Source organism: Phascolarctos cinereus, unplaced genomic scaffold, assembly GCF_003287225.1.
Source record: "Phascolarctos cinereus isolate Bilbo 61053 unplaced genomic scaffold, phaCin_HiC Scaffold_9;HRSCAF=440, whole genome shotgun sequence".
In the NCBI taxonomy this organism is placed as follows: Eukaryota; Metazoa; Chordata; class Mammalia; order Diprotodontia; family Phascolarctidae; genus Phascolarctos; species Phascolarctos cinereus.
The window spans coordinates 204,574,388-204,594,763 of record NW_027556402.1 but is presented as its reverse complement, the minus strand read 5'-3'; the positions used below and the strand labels follow the sequence as shown (position 1 = coordinate 204,594,763).

Sequence of the window (20,376 nt, the reverse complement as noted above, 5' to 3'; positions counted from 1 at the left end):
ATAAAGTCCTCTGTTGGGTATGTAAAACCCTTGCCAGACTTATTACTCATTATTCCCCTTCATGCATTCTACAGTCCACTCATACTGATCCTTATCTTTCCCATCTCCATGCCTTTTCACTGGTTCTCCCACATGTCTGGATTTCACTTCCTCCTTACTGCTGCCTTATAGAATTGTATTTTTTGGTTTTTTTGTTCCCCCCAAACTCAGTTCAAATGCCACCTTCTACAAGGAGTCTTTCCTTAATCAACTCTTCCCCTGGCTGCCTTTGATTTCCCTTCCCAAACTACCTTGCATTTATTTGTATATTTTCTGTATATACAAAGGGTCCAGCAAAGGAGGAGATGAATAGATAGTATCATGAAAACACCGAATGTGAACTTGGACAGACTTTGAGAGGCAGTGGAGGATAGAAGGGCTTGGCATGCTGTGGTCCATGGGGTCACAAAGAGTCAGACATGGCTGAACATAAGTATATACATATGTATATGTGTATTTTCCTATTCTTTCCTCTACTAGATGGCCTCTTGAGAACATGGCCTTTTTTTTTCATTTTATCATGTTCAGCAATTAGCACAGTAGCTGACAAATAATAGTTGTTTAATAAATGCTTATTTATTGATTGATTAAGAATTTTATACTTAGGAAATATAAAGCCCAAATGACATTTTGGTGTCGTCAAAGAAAGATTCCACAAGATGCAGGAGCCATTTAATGTATTTTTCAGTATAACTTGATGTCATCCTTGTACATCAAGTGATAAATAAGATGTTTTAGAATCACTCCTTTAACTTGGAAGTCATGCTCAGTTCTGTTGAGAAGATATGATAATGGGTTTAAGGCTAGGCAGAACCATAAGGAATTTAACCTGCCTTCCTGAAAGATTACATATTTTCCAATATTTGTTTTTGACATTATCTTGTTGGCACTGAAAACTAAAATGTAGATGCTGACTTTCTGAGACCACATCATATCAGTGCTCTGTGCTGCAACTGAGCTCAGTTGGAGACCCATGGGATAGGATTCTAGTGTGTAGGGCACTCCATGAAGCCTGAGGGAAAGGGCCAGTATCCTGCTAGGCCAGTTCTGTCCCCCATCAAGCAGTAGAGCAATGTGAGGGAAAAAAGACCGAAATTCCCAAAGATCTCAGGTGGATGAAAACTCAGTTAAAGGCCTTGAACAGAAACAGATAAACCAGTAGGGAAGATATTAATAACTGAAGGGAAATGGCTGGGCCCTCCAGATCCGTTAAATAAGTCCAGAAATATTGTAAGACAAAGGAAAAAGAATCAACACCTGATGAGGAAGAGAGCCTTATAAATTCCCAAATGAGCATGGAAACAGAGAAGGATGTTCCTGAATGGTTTAAAATAGAAATTAGAATTGTGAAAGCAAATCACTGGCATTCTCCTTTTTCACTGTTGTGTCCCCTTCCAAACTCCACCCCCAGGAACATGTATTTTGGGGGTTGGGCTTTGAAAGGGGTTATTATTATTTAGCAGTAGTAGTATTGGCACCTAGGTTAGTTATTTTCACACATGGAATTGAACATAGCTAAAGAATGTTTTGTATTATTTTATAATAAGAAAGTGACAGATCTATAAGTAGTGTTAGAATGACTAAAACCCAGAATGATTTGAGTATAGAGAAAAACGATAATGATAACAATAGGCCTTTTAAACTGATAATCAGAGCAACTAAAAAATTAAAAGAAGGAGAAAGACTTATTATTAAAGAGCTTGTATAAAGTTAATAGATGAACAAAAGAAAACTAAATAATTCAAGATAGAAAAAGCATTGATCTGGGAGTCAGGAGTCAGTGAATTCAATTCAAGAAGCCTTTAACAAATGTCTATGCTGTAGAAGGCACATTGCTAGAAATGTAAGGGGTGAAACACAATAACAAATACAGGTAATACCAAGCAGAGTCTGCAAATGCATAAGAAAGTTATAAACAAAGTACTGTAAGAGATCAAAGGAAGGATGCATTTTCATAAGAGAATAGGGATCGAAATATAACTAAACATGCCCACTAGAGGCATCCGTAGCTGAAGAACAAAATCAGTACAGATCAGGAGACAAAAACAGAAAGACTTGGTGGAGGCAATCTTCTGTGCCATTAGCTTAGCTAGCTGTGTGACCCCTCTGGGCTGGAAGCAGGAAGACCAAATTAGGATGTTAGAATGATACTGTCACAGACTGAACTAGGTTGGTGGTGGCAGTGTAAGTAGATAGAAAGGGATGAATCATGTATTAAACTATGAAGGTTGAATTAACGACACTTAGAACCTGGTTAGCGATGAGAGATGATCTGGAAGTTTTAAACCTGGAAAACTGAGAGGATAGTGGAAATCATCAAATAGAAGTATGGAAGTTTAGAGGAGAGGATGAATTTTGGGGAGGGGGAGTGGTCAGGAGGAGTTTGAAGAGCTAGTTAATGTCCAACAGGCAGTTGAAGGTTTGGGACTGAAGTTCAAGAAGGAGACTATATTTACATTTATAGATTGATAATCATGTGGGTAGAAGTAATCATTGAACACCACTGATGTTTTTTCCTCCCTTTTTGAGTACTCTTAGAGTGCTTTGCATCCTTCTTTTGCCTTACACCCCTTTACTTTCTTGATGTATATACAATGTAAACTTCTTTGGGACAGGGACTGTTTTGATTTTGAATTGAATTTATCCTAGATCCCACATAGTAGAAAACTTTGCTTCTGTAAAACACCAGTTTATTGACAAACTAAAATTTGTTTAGAGGATCTCAACCATGCTAATGAATAGTTGGGAAGCCATGTGTGAAGTTTAGTTGTGGGGAGTCTGGAGTGAAGAAAATAGACTGGGTTGAGATTTAAGAGCTGTCCTAAAATATTTGAAGGGTATTGTGTGAAAGATTATCAAGTCATAGGGCAGAAGGTTTGTGTTTGTGTACAGAAGAGCTTTCTAAAAATTCAATTTTGGAACCTTAGATAATCATCTGTAGTTTTAGAAGGGATTCCTGCTTTGGGTGGGAGGGTTGGGTAGGACTACTTGAAATCTAAGACTCCTTCCTAGTTCTCAGATTCCATGGTTTGGTCAGCAGAATTTTTTGAGAACTTTGTAAAGTCTGGATCAAAGGGATTGTGTGCCGTTATTAAGAGGAATTAGGTTATGATAGATAATATTTGCAATAGGTCTTGGTGTGACATTCAACACTAAGTTATTATCTGTCTGGAAAATACATTTAAGGGGGGAAGAGCCAGATTGCCATTGATTATTATCAGCAGCAATTTCTAGTTCTTTGGTAGTGACCAGTATAATTTTCTCTAGTGTTCAAATGTCATCTGCATAAGAGAGATACAGTTATAGTGCTCTACATTTAGTAAGTCTTCAGCCATCCTTTTGTCCTTTCTATGCAAATAGGGTTATAGTGCCATCTTCTGGCCACATTAGGTAGTCTTGGCTGTCTTCTGAAAGGAGCTTAGACTTCAAGCTTCTTGTTACAGTGTATTCCTAAATCCTAGAATAATTGCCCTTCTTCCTCTGGAGATAGGTTAAGCTTTTTTCTCTTTTTCTTCACAGTCCCCACATGTCAGAAAGGCCTGTAATTCTGGCATAGGTAAGACATTCTCATGCCTGGAATAAATTTTTCCATTTCTCCTCTCCAGTTATTTCTTCCCCTACGTCTAAGTCCCAAAGCCAAAATGTCTATATCTTTTTCTGAGTTCACCAGCTTTTTTTTTCTTTGCCTTTTTTCCATTCCATTTTTGGGGTACTTATGTTTTTAAACAAAATTTTCCATTAAGCTTTGTGAGTCCCCTATTTTTTGTGTGTCTTTTTTTGCATGTTAAGTTAGAATCCAGATCAGAATCATAGAATTGAAAAAAACCTCAGAGGTCATCTGGTCTCACTTGATACCTCACTCCCTATACATCCTCTCCAAAAAAACCCCAGTCATTCAGCCTTTGTTTGAAGACTTTCATTGACAGAGTTTTCTCTGCTTCCTGAGTAATAATACTTTTGGGCAGCTCCTAATTCTAAGTTCTCCCTTAAATTCAGCAGAAATTGATCTCATTACAACTTCTTCAGTGTTCTTACTTCTGCCCTCAGGAAGCAAGCAAAAGAATCTTAATTGTTCTTATCGAAAGGCACATCATTCTCTTCTCTAAGACTGTTCTTCTCCATATGAAACATTCCTAGTTCCTTTATCCAGTCTTTATGGGATGTGGTTTAAATATTCTTCATCATTCTAATCTCTCTCCTGGGTTCATTCCAGCTTGTCAGTGTCTTTCTTGAAATGTAGAATTAAATGCAGCATTCCAGACATGTCTAGACCAGGGCAGAGCACATAGTGGGGCTATAATCTCTTTCATTCTGGATGCTAGGTATCCATTAATGCAGCTTCCTTCACTAAAGTCTTGTTTCATTGCCTCATCATGTGCACGTGACCTTTGATCTGTGGTTATGTGAGAGGAATGTAGGCCTTTCCAAGTAGGAAAGGATCTGAGTATAAACCTTGTAATGGATTTTCTTCTGTTGTCCAAAGACCAACCAGTGAAGTTTATCACCAGATGGTTAATCCTTGAACGATGTATTTTTTTTTTCAAAAAGCCATTACATGTTGCATAGATGAAAGAAATAACCCCATAGATGAAATCACTGATCCTTGAGGTATTCAGGTAAGATCTAGTTAGCTTTGGGGCTACGACATCATAGCATTGATTCACATTGAATTTTTCTCCACCAGGATGGCAAGCAATTGGATATAGGTTATACATGCACAGTCATATTAAATATATTTCCACCGTAGTCATGTTGTGAAATAAGAAACAGAACAAAAAGGAAAAACCATGAGATATCCCCCATATCTCCAAAAAAAAAAAAAAAGAAAACAGTATGCTTCAATCTGCATTCAGATTCCATAGTTCTTTCTCTGGATGTGTATAGCATTTTTCCATCATGAGTCTTTTGAAATTGTCTTGGATCATTGTATTGCTGAGAAGACCTAAGTCTGTCATAGTTGATCATCGCACAGTGTTGCTGTTACCGTGTACAATGTTCTCCTGGTTCTGTTCACTTCACTCAACCTTAGTTCGTGTAACTCTAGGTTTTTCTGAAAGCTTTCCTGCTCATCATTTCTTATAACACAATAGTATTTCATTACATTCATGTACTGCACCTTGTTTGGCCATTCCCCAGTTGATGGGCATCCCCTCTATTTCCAATTATTTGCTATCACAAAAAGAACTCCTATAAATATTTTTGTACGTGTGGGTCCTTTTCCATTTTTTAATGATCTCTTTGGGATACAGACTAGTAGTATTTTCACTAACTTCTAACCAAAACTTAGCATTCCTTCAGTTATGCATGTATGCAACAAGGGAGCCATAATCTTCACCAGACTTCCAGGTTCCAAAATAGCTTAAGAACACTTAACATTTTACAGTGACACTACTTTCAAGAAAAAAAAATTGATAGACACTGTACTTGATGCAAATAATGTTGCAAAAAATGGAATAGATTCATTTTAGCAGAAAAGAAAAAAATTGCTATTGATATGGAAGTTATCCCTGAAGCAGTTGTCTGTATAGTCAGACCATTGATTTGTCATAGCTAAGATCGGAATTAATAAAAACAAAAGATTAATGACTAAAAACATGGCATATAATCAAAATAGCTCAATCCTGAACTATTTAAAAATAATTGACAATTAAAAATAGGTAATGAATAATGGCCATGACATTGACAATAATTATAATTTTATGTGGAAGTTTAATCAGTATAATTTCCATAACAAGAAGATCAGAATAACCCAAAAAGCATCCCAAACAGAGAGAGATGGCTGCAGGGAAGAAATTTGCTGCCCGAGTATAATTTATGAGAACTGGAGAGAGGAAGTAGCCATGCCATGTTAGAGTTTGTTAAAAACATGGAGAGAAGGGGCAGAGCCAAGATGGCGGAGTGAAAGCAGTGACTTGCTTGAGCTGTCCCTCAAACCCCTCCAAATAGTCATAAAAAATGGCTCTAAACAAATTCTGAAGCAGCAGAACCCACAAAAAGACAGAGTGAAACAAATTTCCAGCCCAAGACAACCAGGATGATTGATCAGAAAGGTGTGTCGTGCCAGGCTGGGAGTGTAGCGTGGGCGCGCAGGCTGTAGCAAACCTGGAGCAGACCTCAGAGGACTGAATCTCGGGCAGCTGTGGAGGTTTCTAGATTCCTCAATCCACCAATGCCAAAGACAAATTAGAAGGTCAGTGGGAAAAGTCTGTTTCTGTCGGTGCCTGAGAAAGGAAAGCAGGGTTTCAGCTCCATTCCCCAAGAGCGTGGACCTGTTGGGGGGGCAGCTGCTTCCCGAGCTTCCGGCCCACAGACTGAGGGGGAATCCAGTGGCTGATCAGAGAGGGATTGCAGGGGTCTCTTTGCCAGTGCTGAGGCAGGAATCTCTTGCTTTGCCCATGTTTGGATCTGGGCCACAGTTCTGGGCAGTGGTGCTGGGGTGAGGAGGAGTGCTGGCTTGGTGGAGCTTGTAGTGATTGCGGAGAGAAGCTCCTTCTCACAGTTACAGGACAGAAAGGAGTACTTGTAGTGGCAGGCCAGGAAAGGAGTAAACACCTTGCCCCATATCATACCACCTTGGAAGAACTGAAAATTTACAGGTCCCTACAAGTATCTCTGAAAACAGCTGTACAAACCCCGAAGCTTGGACAGTACATTCTCCACATTGGAAGCAGATTCATACCTTAACAAAGAGTTTAAAACTCAAGTAATTGGCCGGGATCATGAGCAAGCAGGGCAAAAAGAGTCAGACTATATTATCTTACTTTGGTGAAAAAGAAGACCAAAATATACAACCAGAAGAAGACAACAAAGTCAAAGCCCCTACATCCAAAGCCTCCAAGAAAAATATGAATTGGTCCCAGGCCATGGAAGAGCTCAAAAACGATTTTGAGAAGCAAGTTAGAGAAGTAGAGGAAAAACTGAGAGTGATGCTAAAGGAGACCCAAAAAAATACTGAAGAAAATAACACCTTAAAAAATAGCCTAACCCAAATGGCAAAAGAGGTCCAAAAAGCCAATGAGGAGAAAAATGCCCTAAAAAGCAAAATTGGCCAGATGGAAAAGGAAGTCCAAAAGCTTACTGAAGAAAATACTTCCTTAAAAATTAGAATAGAGCAATTGGAAGATAGTGACTTTATGAGAAATCACGACACAGTAGAACAAATCCAAAAGAATGAAAAATTAGAAAACAGTGTGAAATATCTCATTGGAAAAACAACTGACCTGGAAAATAGATCCAGGAGAGAGAATTTAAAAATTATTGGACTATCTGAAAGCCATGATCAAAAAAGAGCCTAGACATCATCTTTCAAGAAATTATCAAGGAAAACTGCCCTGATATATTAGAACCAGAGGGCAAAATAGAAATTGAAAGAATCCACAGATCTCCTCCTGAAAGAGATCCCCAAAGGAAAACTCCTAGGAATATTGTAGCCAAATTCCAGAGTTCCCAGGTCAAGGAGAAAATATTACAAGCTGCCAGAAGGAAACAGTTCAAGTACTGTGGGAAACACAATCAGGATAACACAAGATTTAGCAGCTTCTACATTAAAGGACCGCAGGGCATGGAATATAATATTCGGAGGGCAAAGGAGATAGGATTACAACCAAGAATCACCTACCCAGCAAAACTGAGTATAATCCTTCAGGGGAAAAAATGGTCATTCAGTGAAATAGAGGACTTTCAAGCATTCTTGATGAAAAGACCAGAGCTGAATAGAAAATTTGACTTTCAAATACAGGACTCCAGTGGAACATGAAGAGGTAAACAGGAAAGAGAAATCATAAGAGACTTATTAAGATTGAACTGTTTACATTCCTGCATGGCAAGATGATATTTATAACTCATGAGACCTTTGTCAGTATCAGGGTAGTTGGAGGAAAAAAAATTATATGTATGTATATGTAGATAGATAGATAGAGAGAGGGACAGGGTGAGTTGAAGATTAAGGGTCATATCTGGAGAATAAAATTAAGGGATGAGAGAGGATTATATTTGGAGAAGAAGAAAGGGAGAGGTAGAATGGGGTAAATTATCTCACAAAAAAAACAGAAAGAAAGTCTCTTCAGTGGAAGGGGAAACAGGGAAGGTGAGAGGGAATGAGTGAATCTTATTCTCATAGGATTTGGCTTAAGGAGGGAATAACATACACATTCAATTGGGTATGGAAATCTGTCTTACCTACAGGAAAATAGGGGGGAAAGGGGACAAGAGAGCAGGGGGATGATAGAGAGGAGGGCAGATTGGGAAAGGGGTTAATCAGAAGTAGATACTTCTGAGAGACAGGATCAAAAGAAAGAATAGAATAAATGGGAGGGCAGGATAGGATTAAGGGAAATAGAGTTAGTTTTTCACAACATGTCTACTATGGACGTGTTTTGTATAACTGCACATGTACAACTTATATTGAGTTGCTTGCCTTTTCAATGAGGGTGGATGGGGAGGGAGGAAGAGAAAAAATTTGAAACCTAAAGTTTTAAAAACATATGTTTAAAAAAAATGTTTTCACATGCTACTGGGAAATAAATATAGGAAATGGGGTACAGAAGTCTATCCTGCCCTACAGGAAAATAGAATGGGAAGGGGATAAGAGAAGGGGAGAGAGATAGAAGATAAGACAGAGTAGGGGAAGGGATATTCAGAATGCATGACATCTTGGGGTGGGGGGAGGGGGGAGATGAGATGAAAATTTGGAACTCAAAAACTTGTGGAAGGGAATGTTGAAAACTAAAAATAAATAAATTTATATTAAAATAAAAAAAATAAGGAGAGAAGAGTTAAATATAGTCTCACACATACACTAGAATTTAGTGGAGAAAACGTGAAAGAAAGCAGAGAAACATTAGAGGCGATCCTATGGCCTAAAATTCTATAGGCTACCAGCTTTAGAATTTGAACTTGTTGGTAAAATCTTACGAAGAAGGATGATGGACATTTATGAATAGTATCTCACAAAGTATTGGAGAGTAAAACCATTAAAAAAAATTTTTTTAGAAGAATGTTGTTTTTTTTAAATTTTTTTTTTTTTGTGAGGCAGTGGGGTGAAGTGACTTGCCCAGGGTCACACAGCTAGTTGATTGTCAAGTGTCTGAGGTCACATTTGAATTTAGGTCTTCCTGAGTCCAGGGCCAGTGCTCTATCCACTGCGCCATCTAGCTGCCCCGAGAGTAAAACCATTTTAAAGAAAACTTGGCAAGACATTCTATCCAAGCACATTTGTCTTAAAGGACAGAAATGGAAGAGCAACAAACAAGAAAAATGGAAAAGTTTTACACAAATTACTATAGTGGAAGACTGGGAAACCCACTGTACTTGGGCCCTGACTTCATAGTTCCAGATGTTCTTAAGAGGGGAGATAGAAATGGCATCAAAGAGAGAACAGAGTAGCTGGAGTGAACTAATTGGAAATAGAGGAGAACTGTGCTGGAAGTAGCACAGTTGTGAGGGCGTTTGAGAGGTTAATATACAGAAGTATTCAAAGCAAGGGAAGATTCTATAGGTGTGGGAAAAGAAAATGTCAGCATCAAAAATGGCAACTAAGAGAACACCAGTAACCACTAATGTATATGTCTACTCTCCCATCTATCCACAATCTTTAAAAATCATCTATACATAAATTGAGGCTACAAGACTTTTTCTTTTTCTTTTTTTGGTGGGTTTTTTGTCTTTTTTTTTTTTTGGTGAGGTGATCGAGGCTAAGTGACTTGCCCATGGTCACACAGCTAGTAAATGTCAAGTGTCTGAGGCCGGATTTGAACTCAGGTCTTCCTGGCTGCAAGGCCAGAGCTTTATTCACTGTGCTATCTAGCTGCCCCAAGAACAAGGCTTTTTCAAGTGATACTCAACAGTAGACCATGTTGTTCAGTCATTTCATTTGTGCCTGATTCTTCATGACCTCATTTGGGATTTTCTTTGCCGTGGTATTGGAGTAGTTTGCCATTTCCTTCTCCATCTCATTTAAATTTATTTTTATTTTTAGGCAATTGGGGTTAAGTGACTTGCCCAGGGTCACACAGCTAGTAAGTGTGTTTGGTTTGAGGCCGGATTTGAACTCAGGTCCTCCTGACTTCAGGGCTGGTGCTCTAGCCACTGTGCCACCTAGCTGCCCCTCCATCTCATTTTATAGATAAGGAAATTGAGGCAGACAGGGTTAAGTGACTTGCCCAGGGTCACACAGCTAATGTCTCTCTGGCCGGATTTGAACTCAGGTCTTTCTGGCTCCAGGTTCTGGCACTATACCACCTAGCTGCTAAGCTGCCAAGACCGTGTGTGTGTGTGTGTGTGTGTGTGTGTGTGTGTGTGTGTGTGTGTTGTGTGTGTGTGTGTTAACCGTTTTATAGTTGACTGAAAGATATAGACATTATTACATTCTGCTGTCTGTTGTTTGCTGATTATGGAAAAAAAAACACATTTGATTATAAGGTGCTTTTAAGCTTTTTTTCCCCAACAAGTTGTCTCTTATTTATATATCAAAATCATTCAAGATTTCTTGAGAGAGAACACAAAAAACCATATTCAGCGATTCTCTTGTTTAAACATTAAGCCACATGTTTGGGAGATGCAGGCTTGCCAGTGGTGTTTGAACAGAGGATACTCCGTGAGAAATTCATGTTGAAGAGGGATTCCTTGGCCGATGGTGGGATCCCTCCAAAGATTATCCTGTGTTTACATGATACCTTGCTGATTGTGTCACGCCCCAGGACATTGTAGAACCTCTGAAAAGAGATCTGTAATTGTCCAGAGGAATCTGACTAGGCAAGTGGGTGAAGAATCTTTGTTGCCTAGATTGTAACATGTATTTAGAAGGACAACTTATTGAGCTTGCCCATCGATGTATATGTCTGTGATAGACAGTAGGTGAACAACGATTTGGGCCCAGAGTTGAGTAAGACGAGAATAAATCACATTGCCTTCAGGAAATGGCAGAGCTCCTTTAATGACCCTAAGCTTTCCATGAAAGCAAGGGCCCCTCTTAATGCCAGCATTCTCCTGTTGTTGCTATTACAGCAAAGTTTGGAATACTACAGTCTTTGAAGAAGAAAAAGTGATTATCACTCAGATGGTAATGGAAAGGTAGGTAGGTAGGTGTAAGCAGGCTGTAACATATAATACATAAGAAACTTTGAAAAAATATGTCATTGAATATGGACTGGATAAAGAGGACATGGGATGAGAGTCATTGTTCAACTGGTGTCCAGTGACGACAGGAAAAATTGAGAACAGCTTCCAGCTTGTTGCATGGACGCCCTGTATTGAACTTATGAGAGGCCGTGGACAGTAGTCACACAGGTTGGACTTTCATGGAGTGGTTGCAGTCTGCATTTGAGAAGAGTCATAAATTAACGAAATTATAGCTCCATTTAAGTATGTGAACGTTTGGGAGATTTGTTTTTGTTTTTGTTTCTGTAATTTCATCCCTGTGTATATCCTGTCCCATCCTTCTCTGAAGGCTGACTTAGATTGTAGAATTTTAGGCCACAGGATATTCTCTGTTGTTTTCTGATTTCTTTGAAATATTCTCTCCTAAAATCTAGTATATGTGTCAGATTATAGCTATTTTCTTATTTTATACAAACACTAATTTCTTAGAAGTAAGATCTTCCTTAATTTTTGCCTTTTGTAAATAAACAGTATCTCCTCATATAAATGTTGGCATCTAGGTGGTGCAGTGGATAGAGTGCAAATGACCTTGAACCTCTATACAAATTTAACATGTAAAATAACCAAATGAGAAAAGCCGCACAAATCTAGCACTGATTGAAATGAATATCTTTCAAGAGTTTTCTGGATGGCAAGGAACAGTCAGCTTAATGCAAAGTGCCCTCTCGTGGTCAGAGATTATTACTGCTGTAAGAATTGAAATCTTTTTAGTACCTCAGGATGAGGAATCTCTGAGACAGCCTGTAGAATCTTTGGGCTAGGCAAAATCTTGGTAGGAAATTTAGACTATCTTCCTGCTTAGAAAGCTGTGGGTTTATTTTATGAAGACTTCCAAAAGATTCACAGTTTTCCTCAGTGAGCTATTCTAGTGTTTGACAGTGATGTCAGGAAATTTTTCCATAAGTCCCTTATGCCGTTGGTTTATATTCCCTTTGACAGTAGCTAAGCTTCTGCAGTAATGTATTTTCATCCTGCCTAAATGGTGTGAAGTCCAGAATTGAAATTGAGATTGTATACTTTCAGATTTGATAGTTTGAAAGGGAGCTCAGTTCTCAACCCACTCCTTATCCAGATTGTGTATCTTCATAGCATCCTTAACAAGTGGTTCACCTTCTGCTTGAAAATCTCCAGTGACAGGGATCTTGTCAATGTAAGGCAGCTTATACGACTTTTAGATAGCTCTAATTGTTGGGACATTTTCTTTCCTCTATATTGAACTATTACCTATCTCCCTGGGCCTCATTCATCTCTCTGGAGCCAAGTGGAAGTAATCTAATTCAGGTAGGGACGACATTGTCAGTGTTGGAGAATAGGACAGGAGGTTGGCGTTCAGGAGAGAGGTTGTAAGTGGAGATGAACATTTGGGAAGTATCTATAAAGAGATGGAGTTGAAGCCTTCAAACTCTCTAGGTCTCTTAACTCACAGGCTAGTAGGCTTTGTCACTATATCACATTTTTATTCAAAAAAAATGCCTCTTAATGCAGTTTTTCAACATTATGTAAGATGAGTTTAGGGAGGAAAAGCCAGGTAACAATAGCAGTATATGAATAGCTTTCTGCTTTAAAAACTTTGGCACAGTGGAAGGAACAGTGAATTTGATGTAAGAAGCTCACTGAAAAGACTTGAGTCTCTCATAGTGTGAGCATGGGTTAAAAAAAACCCAAAACCTTAATTTTTCTGAGCCTCAGGTTTTTTGTTTCGTTTTGTTTTTTTATAAAATGGTGTATTGCATAGAGATTTGGCCTCAAAACATGGGTTCAACTGGTTGTGTGACCCTGAGCAAATCATACTGAGTGATTTAGACTAGTAATATCAAATTCAAGCAGAAATGGATAAGCCATAAATTATTAGCATTATCTATATTGTATTTTTATTTACTTTGTTAAATATTTTCCAGTTACATTTAAATCTGGTTTGGCCTCAGTGGGGAGTTTTGCTGGCTGTGAGGAGGTTTAACACTTCTGCTCCAGGCAACTCTCTAAGACTAAGTAGTAGAGAAGCCTCCAGCCTGCATTGTTAAAATAACTGGGAAATTGTCCTTACCAGTCACAAGTCATGTGTCCTGTGCCTATTGCTAATAGAGGAATAATAATACTGTACTACTTAGCCTTTAGGGTTCTTGTGAGGAAAATTCTGGTGCAGACCTTCCTCACCTCACCTCTGGATAATTAAAGTAGCCTGCTGGCTGGCCTCCTTGCCTCAGGTCTCTTCCCCACTCCAGTCCATCCTCCACTCAGCTTCCTAAGTAATATTATTAAAGCATAAATCTGGTCATGTCTCTCCTCTACTCAATTAATTCTTGGGTTCCCTATTACTACTAGGATTAAGTAAAAAACCCTTTGTTTTTAAAGTCCATTACAAGCTGATCTCTTTTTCTTTTCCAGTCTTCTTATACTTTATTCCCTTCCTAGGACTCCATGCTCTAGTGTTACTGACCTTCTTGTGTAAGAGCCTCCATCTCCTGAGTTATCTGTACCTTTTCACTGGCTATCCCTCAGGCCTGGAATACCCTCTCTACTGCCCTCTGCCTCCTGACTTCCTTTAAGACTCAGCTCAAATCCCACTTTTTGTAAGAAGCCTTCCCTTTAAGATTACTTCTTATTTACCTTGGATATAGCTTATCTATATATATCATTTGCACGTTGTCTCCATCACAATGAGGGCAGGAACCATATTTTTTGCCTTTCCTTTCATCCCCAGCTCTTAGCATAATATGTAGCACATAGTAAACACTTAAAAGCTTTGGTGATGATGATGGTGGTGGTGGTGGTGATGATGATGATGATGATGATGATGATGATGATGATGATGATGATACAGGTAGCATTTTTCTTAATCTGGTAAGTTAATAAGGAGTTTCACTTCCAGTCGGCACGGTACAAAATGAACCAACTTGAGTCATGCAGTTCTAAAAATGGAGAACTTGTAAGAAGCTTGAGTCAAAAATGATTTTTAAATGGGTGATACTCAGCAGGATATGAAAAATTTACAGTATGATGGCCTTCTGAAGCTTTGAATGGTCATTGTCTCTCCATGGATCTGTCTGCTGGAATAGAATTTTGCTCTTTTTGTTGTTTCTGAAGGCAGAGTTTCCTAGTGTCTTGTGAAGCTGTGGAAAAAGCCTTGGATTTGGAGCCAGCAGAGCTGAGTTTCTGTCCTGACATTACCACTTACTCTATGGGTGACCTTGGACAATTCATTTAACTTCCCCTGGGCCTAATTTTCTTAATCTCTAGAAATTAGGAGGTTGGACTAGGTGATGGCTCAGGGCTCTTCTCACTGTAAAATTCTGTGACCCCTGTGACTGCCTGGATATACATTCAGTTTATCCTCAGTATCCAGTGATTTAATTTTTGGGTAACATTGAAAGATAGTGCTTTACCCTGAGGTAATATTAGGAATGTTGTATTGCAGGAGGCCTTATACGTAAGGCACTTGGTAAATTATATGTTGCATTGAGTTGTCTTTCACTTAGATCACTGTAGTCATACTGGACCTTAAGAGATTGTCTAGATTACCCTGACATTTTATGTAAAGGGAATGGATCCCCTCCTAACTTCTCTTTCCATCCATCGGCCTTTGCTCTTCGGCGTTCTTCCCTCTCTCCTCTTTTGTCTCTTGTTCTTCTCCCTGCTTTGTGTTTCTTTCCTCCCTCTTTTTTTTTTTTTTTTGAGGTGGCATGTCCTGCAAGGTCACACAGATATTAAGGAACCAAGCCAAAATTTAAACATGGCTTCAAACTCTAATGCTAATTAGAAAAATAATTGCAAAAACAATTTCTGTGATTTCAAATTTAATCCCCAACTTACATTATAATTTAAGCCTTTCTATTTATAATATTAAATTTCTAGAAAAGTAGCAAATCTTTTAGTTGAAAAATAGTCAAGGAGAAGATTCTGGAAAGATGGCAGAGTAGGTCAGAAAATTCCAAGCTGTCCAGATTACTACAAAATAGTACCTCCAGGTGAATGTAAAATGGCAAAAATAAACTTGAGTTGGGGTAGAACAGTGGTCTTCCTGGGACAACAAGAGAAGATCCAAAGAAAGATCCTAGGACAGAGGTTTGGCCTGAGTGAAGTGTAAAAACGTCTCCAGGTTAGCTCTGCTGAAACAGTCAGTGGAGAGCCCTGAGGGCAGCTGGGTTGGGAGGTAGCCTATCGGGCACAGGAATTTTCACATCGCGGACAGTGTGGGGAGTCAGGCATCTGAGCTGGGGAAGATTGAGGGAGCCTCTGCTGACAAAGGATGCCAGGCCCAGTTGTGTTGCTGGGATGTGGTCTTGGGCGAGAAAGAACTAGCACACACGCAGTGAGTGCAGAAAGAGTGGGACAGGGACGCTGCTGGCTGTGGCCACTTACAAGAAAGCTGAGTTCTTGGTCTCGGTTCCAGGCCAGAGGGGAGAACTGAAGGTCACTACCACTGGAGGGTTCTCGGGAGCAAGACCATTTCCAGCGTAATGTGTCAGGGGGCCCTAGCTGTGGCTTGGAGGGGAAAAGGAGTGCAGAGGTTGGGCCCAGGACAAAGCTCAAAAAATAATAGCAAGAAGGACCTGAGGCCAGAGGTACCATCCCCACACCCCAAGATTGGAGGTATAACAACAAGCTGCTAAAAAAAAAAAAGGAGCAGGCAAAGAAGAAAGAACCCAACTATAAACAATTACTATGGGAATAGAGAAAACTAAAGTATATCCTCAGAGGATAGTGAAGCAAAAAAAGCCTCTCCTACCCCAAAGAGCAACATCAAATGGTCACCTGCCCAAAAAGAATTCAGAGAAGAATTCAAAAAACTTCCAAAATCAAATAAGAGAGATTGAAGAATTTTTTTTTTTGAGTCAAAAGATTATGGGAAAAAAAGTCATCCAACTGGGAAAGGAGATCCAGACTCTTAAGAAAGAAAATGACTCCTTGAAAACTAGAACTGGGTAAAAGGAAGCTAGTGAAGTTACAAGAAGCCAAGAAATAGTAAAATAAAATATAAAGAATAAAAAATAGAAGAGAATGTGAAACATCTTATTTAAAAAACAACTGATCCGGAGAACAGATCAAGGGAAAACATAAGAATAATCAGACTACCTGAAATGAAAACTATGATCAAAAAAAGAATTTTAATATATTAATACAAGAAATAATTAAAGAAAATTGTCCTGAAGTGTTAGAATAACAGAAGGGAAAGTGGAAATAGAAAAAATCCACTGATCACCACCTGAAAGAGATCCTATGAGGGAATCCTTCAGGATTATCATAGCCAAATTACAAAACCCCCAGGAGGAAATATTACTAGTAACAAGAAAAAATAATTCAAATATAGAAGGATGTGTACCACAATTAGAATTACACAAGACCTAGCAGTGGCTACACTAAAAGACTGCAGGTCTTGGAGCACTATATATCAAAGAGCAGAAGAACTGGGGTTATGGCTGAAAATGTCATGCCCAGCAAGTTCAGTATAATCCTGGATGGAAAAAAAAAAATGGATTTTCAGTCAATTGACAGACTTTTAAGAATTTATTACAAAAAGACTAAAACTTAATAGAAAATTAATACATTCAAGAGAAATAAGGTAAATGTCAAAGACTAATTACAAGGGACTCAATAAGTATACTGTTTACTTTTTACGTGGAAATGTCATTATCATTAGGAATTGGGTAGATCTAAAGTGAGGTAGAGCTGAACATGATGTGATTCTAAAAAGCAAAATGATTTAGGAAAAGATAAAAAGAGTGATTATCTCACACAGATGAGGTACAAGAGGAAGAACTGATACCGAGGAATCAGATGGGGAGGAGGGTAGATAGTTTTGGAACCCTACTCTCATGGAGAATGTGTTAAAGAGGAAACAATACATATATTTAGAAGGGTATAAAAATCTAAGTTCAGAAAGAAATAAGAAGATAAGGGGGATAGGATGGAGGGAGAAGTTACAGGAGGGATTCTTGGTGGGGGGTTAGGTTAAGGAATTAGGAGGGCAAGGTAGCGGATAAAAGTAAAGTAGAGGAGTGAGGAAGGATAGGAATAGGGTGAGAAGTATAGTGAGGAAAATAGGGAGGAGGAAAACATACAACAAATAATTATAGTTTAGAGTGTGAATGGGATAAGTTTACCTATTAGAGGGGAACTGATACCAGAAATGTTGCTTTCAAGAAATGCTATAAAAATGAGAGATAGACACAAACATAAAATAAAGGCAGGAGTAGAATTTATTATCTAAGAAAGCAGGGATAGTAATCATGATCTCAGACAAAGTTAAAGCTAAAATCAGATGTAATCAAAGGAGAAAAATAGGGAAACTACACCAAGTGTCAGCCATATTAGTCAGGAGTTTTAGACCATAAAAAATAACGACTTAAAAAAAAATGAGGTGTGCTTGCCAAAAAAGACATAGGAACTATGTATGTGAATATAAACACAAAATACCTTTTATACAAACAAAGCGAGGTCTAAATAATTGAAGTTATATTTATTGTGCATGGGTAGGTAAAGCTAATATAATTTTTAAAATGACAATTTTACCTAACTAATCTATTTATGATGCCATCCCAGTTAAATTACTAGAAATTTATCTAAGTCAGAAAAAATAATAACAGCATTCATTTGGAAGAGCAGAGGGTCAGGAACTTCAAGGAAACCAGGAGAAAAGATGTGAAGGAGCTAGATTCAGTAATATCAGACCTGAATATAGGGAATGTAGAAAATGTGGGGGAAATTCTCATAAACAATCTCCAAGATAGAATGTGATTGGGTCAGAATATTGTTGGGTGTAGGAAATGATGAGTTGGTGGATTTAGAAAAATACGGAAAGACTTGGACTTATGAAGGAAGATTGCTATCCACCCTCAGAGAAACAGATGACAAGTGAAAATAAGCATAATACCGTGTGGTTGAGTATATATGTGGAAATATGTGTATGTTTATGAATGTCTATGTCTATGTATATATGTATGTATGTATGTACATACCCATACATATACATCTCTGCATTTAATTGGGGGGAGGAAGGAGGAAAAAATAATAAAATGAAAAGCGCACAGCAGAGGACAAGAAAACATACAAGGAAGCAAAGAAAAGATGGACAACTTTGAAAATAATGTGTAGTGTTCATTATAGGTTTTCTTATTTTCTTATAGGTTTCCATTTTCTTGAATTGGAAATGTATTGCTTTATATTGAATCCTCTCATGTTCTGCACATGGCAGTTTTTTTTTATTTTGTATATAAGTTTGAAAGTAAATTTTAAAATTTTAAAAAGAAAAATAGTCAAGTAGTTACTCAATAATCAAGTACGTACCAGTATCCTTTCTAAATCCCAGACTCCTTCATCTTTTCTGCTCCTCACTGCCGAGAAACTGAGATCACAGGTTTGAGAGTTGAAAGGGATCTTAGGGATAATTGAATCACCTTAAAATATTGTAATGGTGGGACATGATCAGGAGACAGGTTCAAATACTGGCTATAGCCCTAGCTGTGTCACCATGGATGCATGTCATCTTCTCTGAAAAATACTTAATTCAGTTGATAAACATTTAAGTGCCTACTGTGTGCCAGGTACTGCTGTGTTCTAGGGATACACATGTGAAAAAGAAATGGGGGAAGACAGCACACCAAAGGAAGCTGAAAAGTGGGGAGGGGCAGGAAGAGAAGGTACCAGCCCATGCTAGAGCTTGATGGAGAAAGCCAGAGGAGATCATGTGGGTGGGAAATGAAGACATGACTGTCCTTACAGGGGTGTTTTGGGCAGCACTCCATACTCCTGCCCTCTTATCAGAAGTTGTTGGGGAGAGAGGGGCTTCTGATGGGATGTGTGAGTACCAGAGCTCATGTGATCTTGCAGGATGGTGAGTCATTGTGAGCAAAGTGCTTTTGTAAATCCCAGAGCACTATGTCGAGATCAGTTGTTATCTAGTCCAGCTCTTTCAAGCCTAAAATCACACAGGGAGTAAGTAATCAAGCTGGGATTTGAACCTTTCCTTTCCAGCCCTATGGGGTAGATCCTTCTACTGTGCTTGTAAACAGATTTCCCATACATCCTCAAACTTTTCTTCTTGTAGCTTCCCTAAATTAAACTGAAGTTTATTTTCCTCAAAGAATCTGTTCCTATCTTCACCTCCCCTCATTCAAGCCAAGAGAAGGGGCTGCTGTGCCTTCTGAGTGAAGGGCAGCTGCGTGATGCCAGGCAGCAGAGTGCAGAGGACAGGCCATAGGCTTAAAGCACCGCTGGCTGACTGAGCTAATTGCCAATGTAGCCAGACTCAGCTTCAGTTTTCTCATCTCTAAAGTGGGGATAATAATAACTGCTCTGCCTACTTACATCTTTTCTTCATCTATAACTCTATATGTAGAATTACAGTTTATATGTAGAATTACAGTTTATAATTGTCTCTGTGTGTGTGTGTGTGTGTGTGTGTGTGTGTGTGTGTGTGTATGTGTATGTAAGTAATTTGAAGAAACGGAAAGGGTAATCCAATCCCAGACAGCTGCTCAAGGGTAGAATGGCCTGCCTGGCATGGAAGGAGTGAATTTCCCATGACTGAAAGTTTCAAGTCACTTCTCCAGGCTGTCATTACATGGGCTTTCTGCTAGTCAGGATTAGATTACTTTTGAAGTTTCTTTCAGCTTTAAGATTCTATAACTATCATGCCACACTGAGGTGTCATCTTCTAGAACTCCTCCATCTTTATCAGTTACTTTAGCATGTAGTTCTATCGGTCTTCTTCACCCTGTTCCCTTCCTTCCTTCCCCCAGTTTAGCATTCAGGTTGGCGACTATCCTGTTACAAGGGATAATTTTCTGTGGAAGAGAGAGGAAAGGGGGTTTATTTGGAAATGGAAGCGATGTAAAAACAATTATTTGAGAGAGAAAAAAATGGAGGGTGAATGACCTGGAAGGCTTATAGATGACTGTGATAGCCCTGCACTTGTTTGATTGAAGGGAACCTTAAAGGAGAAGTTTTTAAATGATCATAGATGGACATTATGAAAGGGAGGAGAAAGAGCATGTAGAGGAGGCCTGTTTTTCCTCCTGGACCAGTGTTTACTTTAATTTTTTTTTAACCTAAATGAAATATCTTTGGATACAAATAGCTCATTATGATAATGGGTTCAGTTTGCAAGAAGACCACTTCCCTTCCAACTAAGGGGAAAAATCAATTTATTATATATCAGCTTTATCTTTATTAAATGCCATT

At 38.7% G+C, this 20,376-nt stretch overlaps 1 protein-coding gene across 7 annotated transcripts in view; it reads left to right on the top strand.

Annotated features, from left to right (window-relative positions):
- Positions 1-20,376, top strand: part of PCGF3 (polycomb group ring finger 3) — a 126,207-nt gene that overhangs the window by 55,942 nt on the left and 49,889 nt on the right. The window lies entirely within an intron of this gene.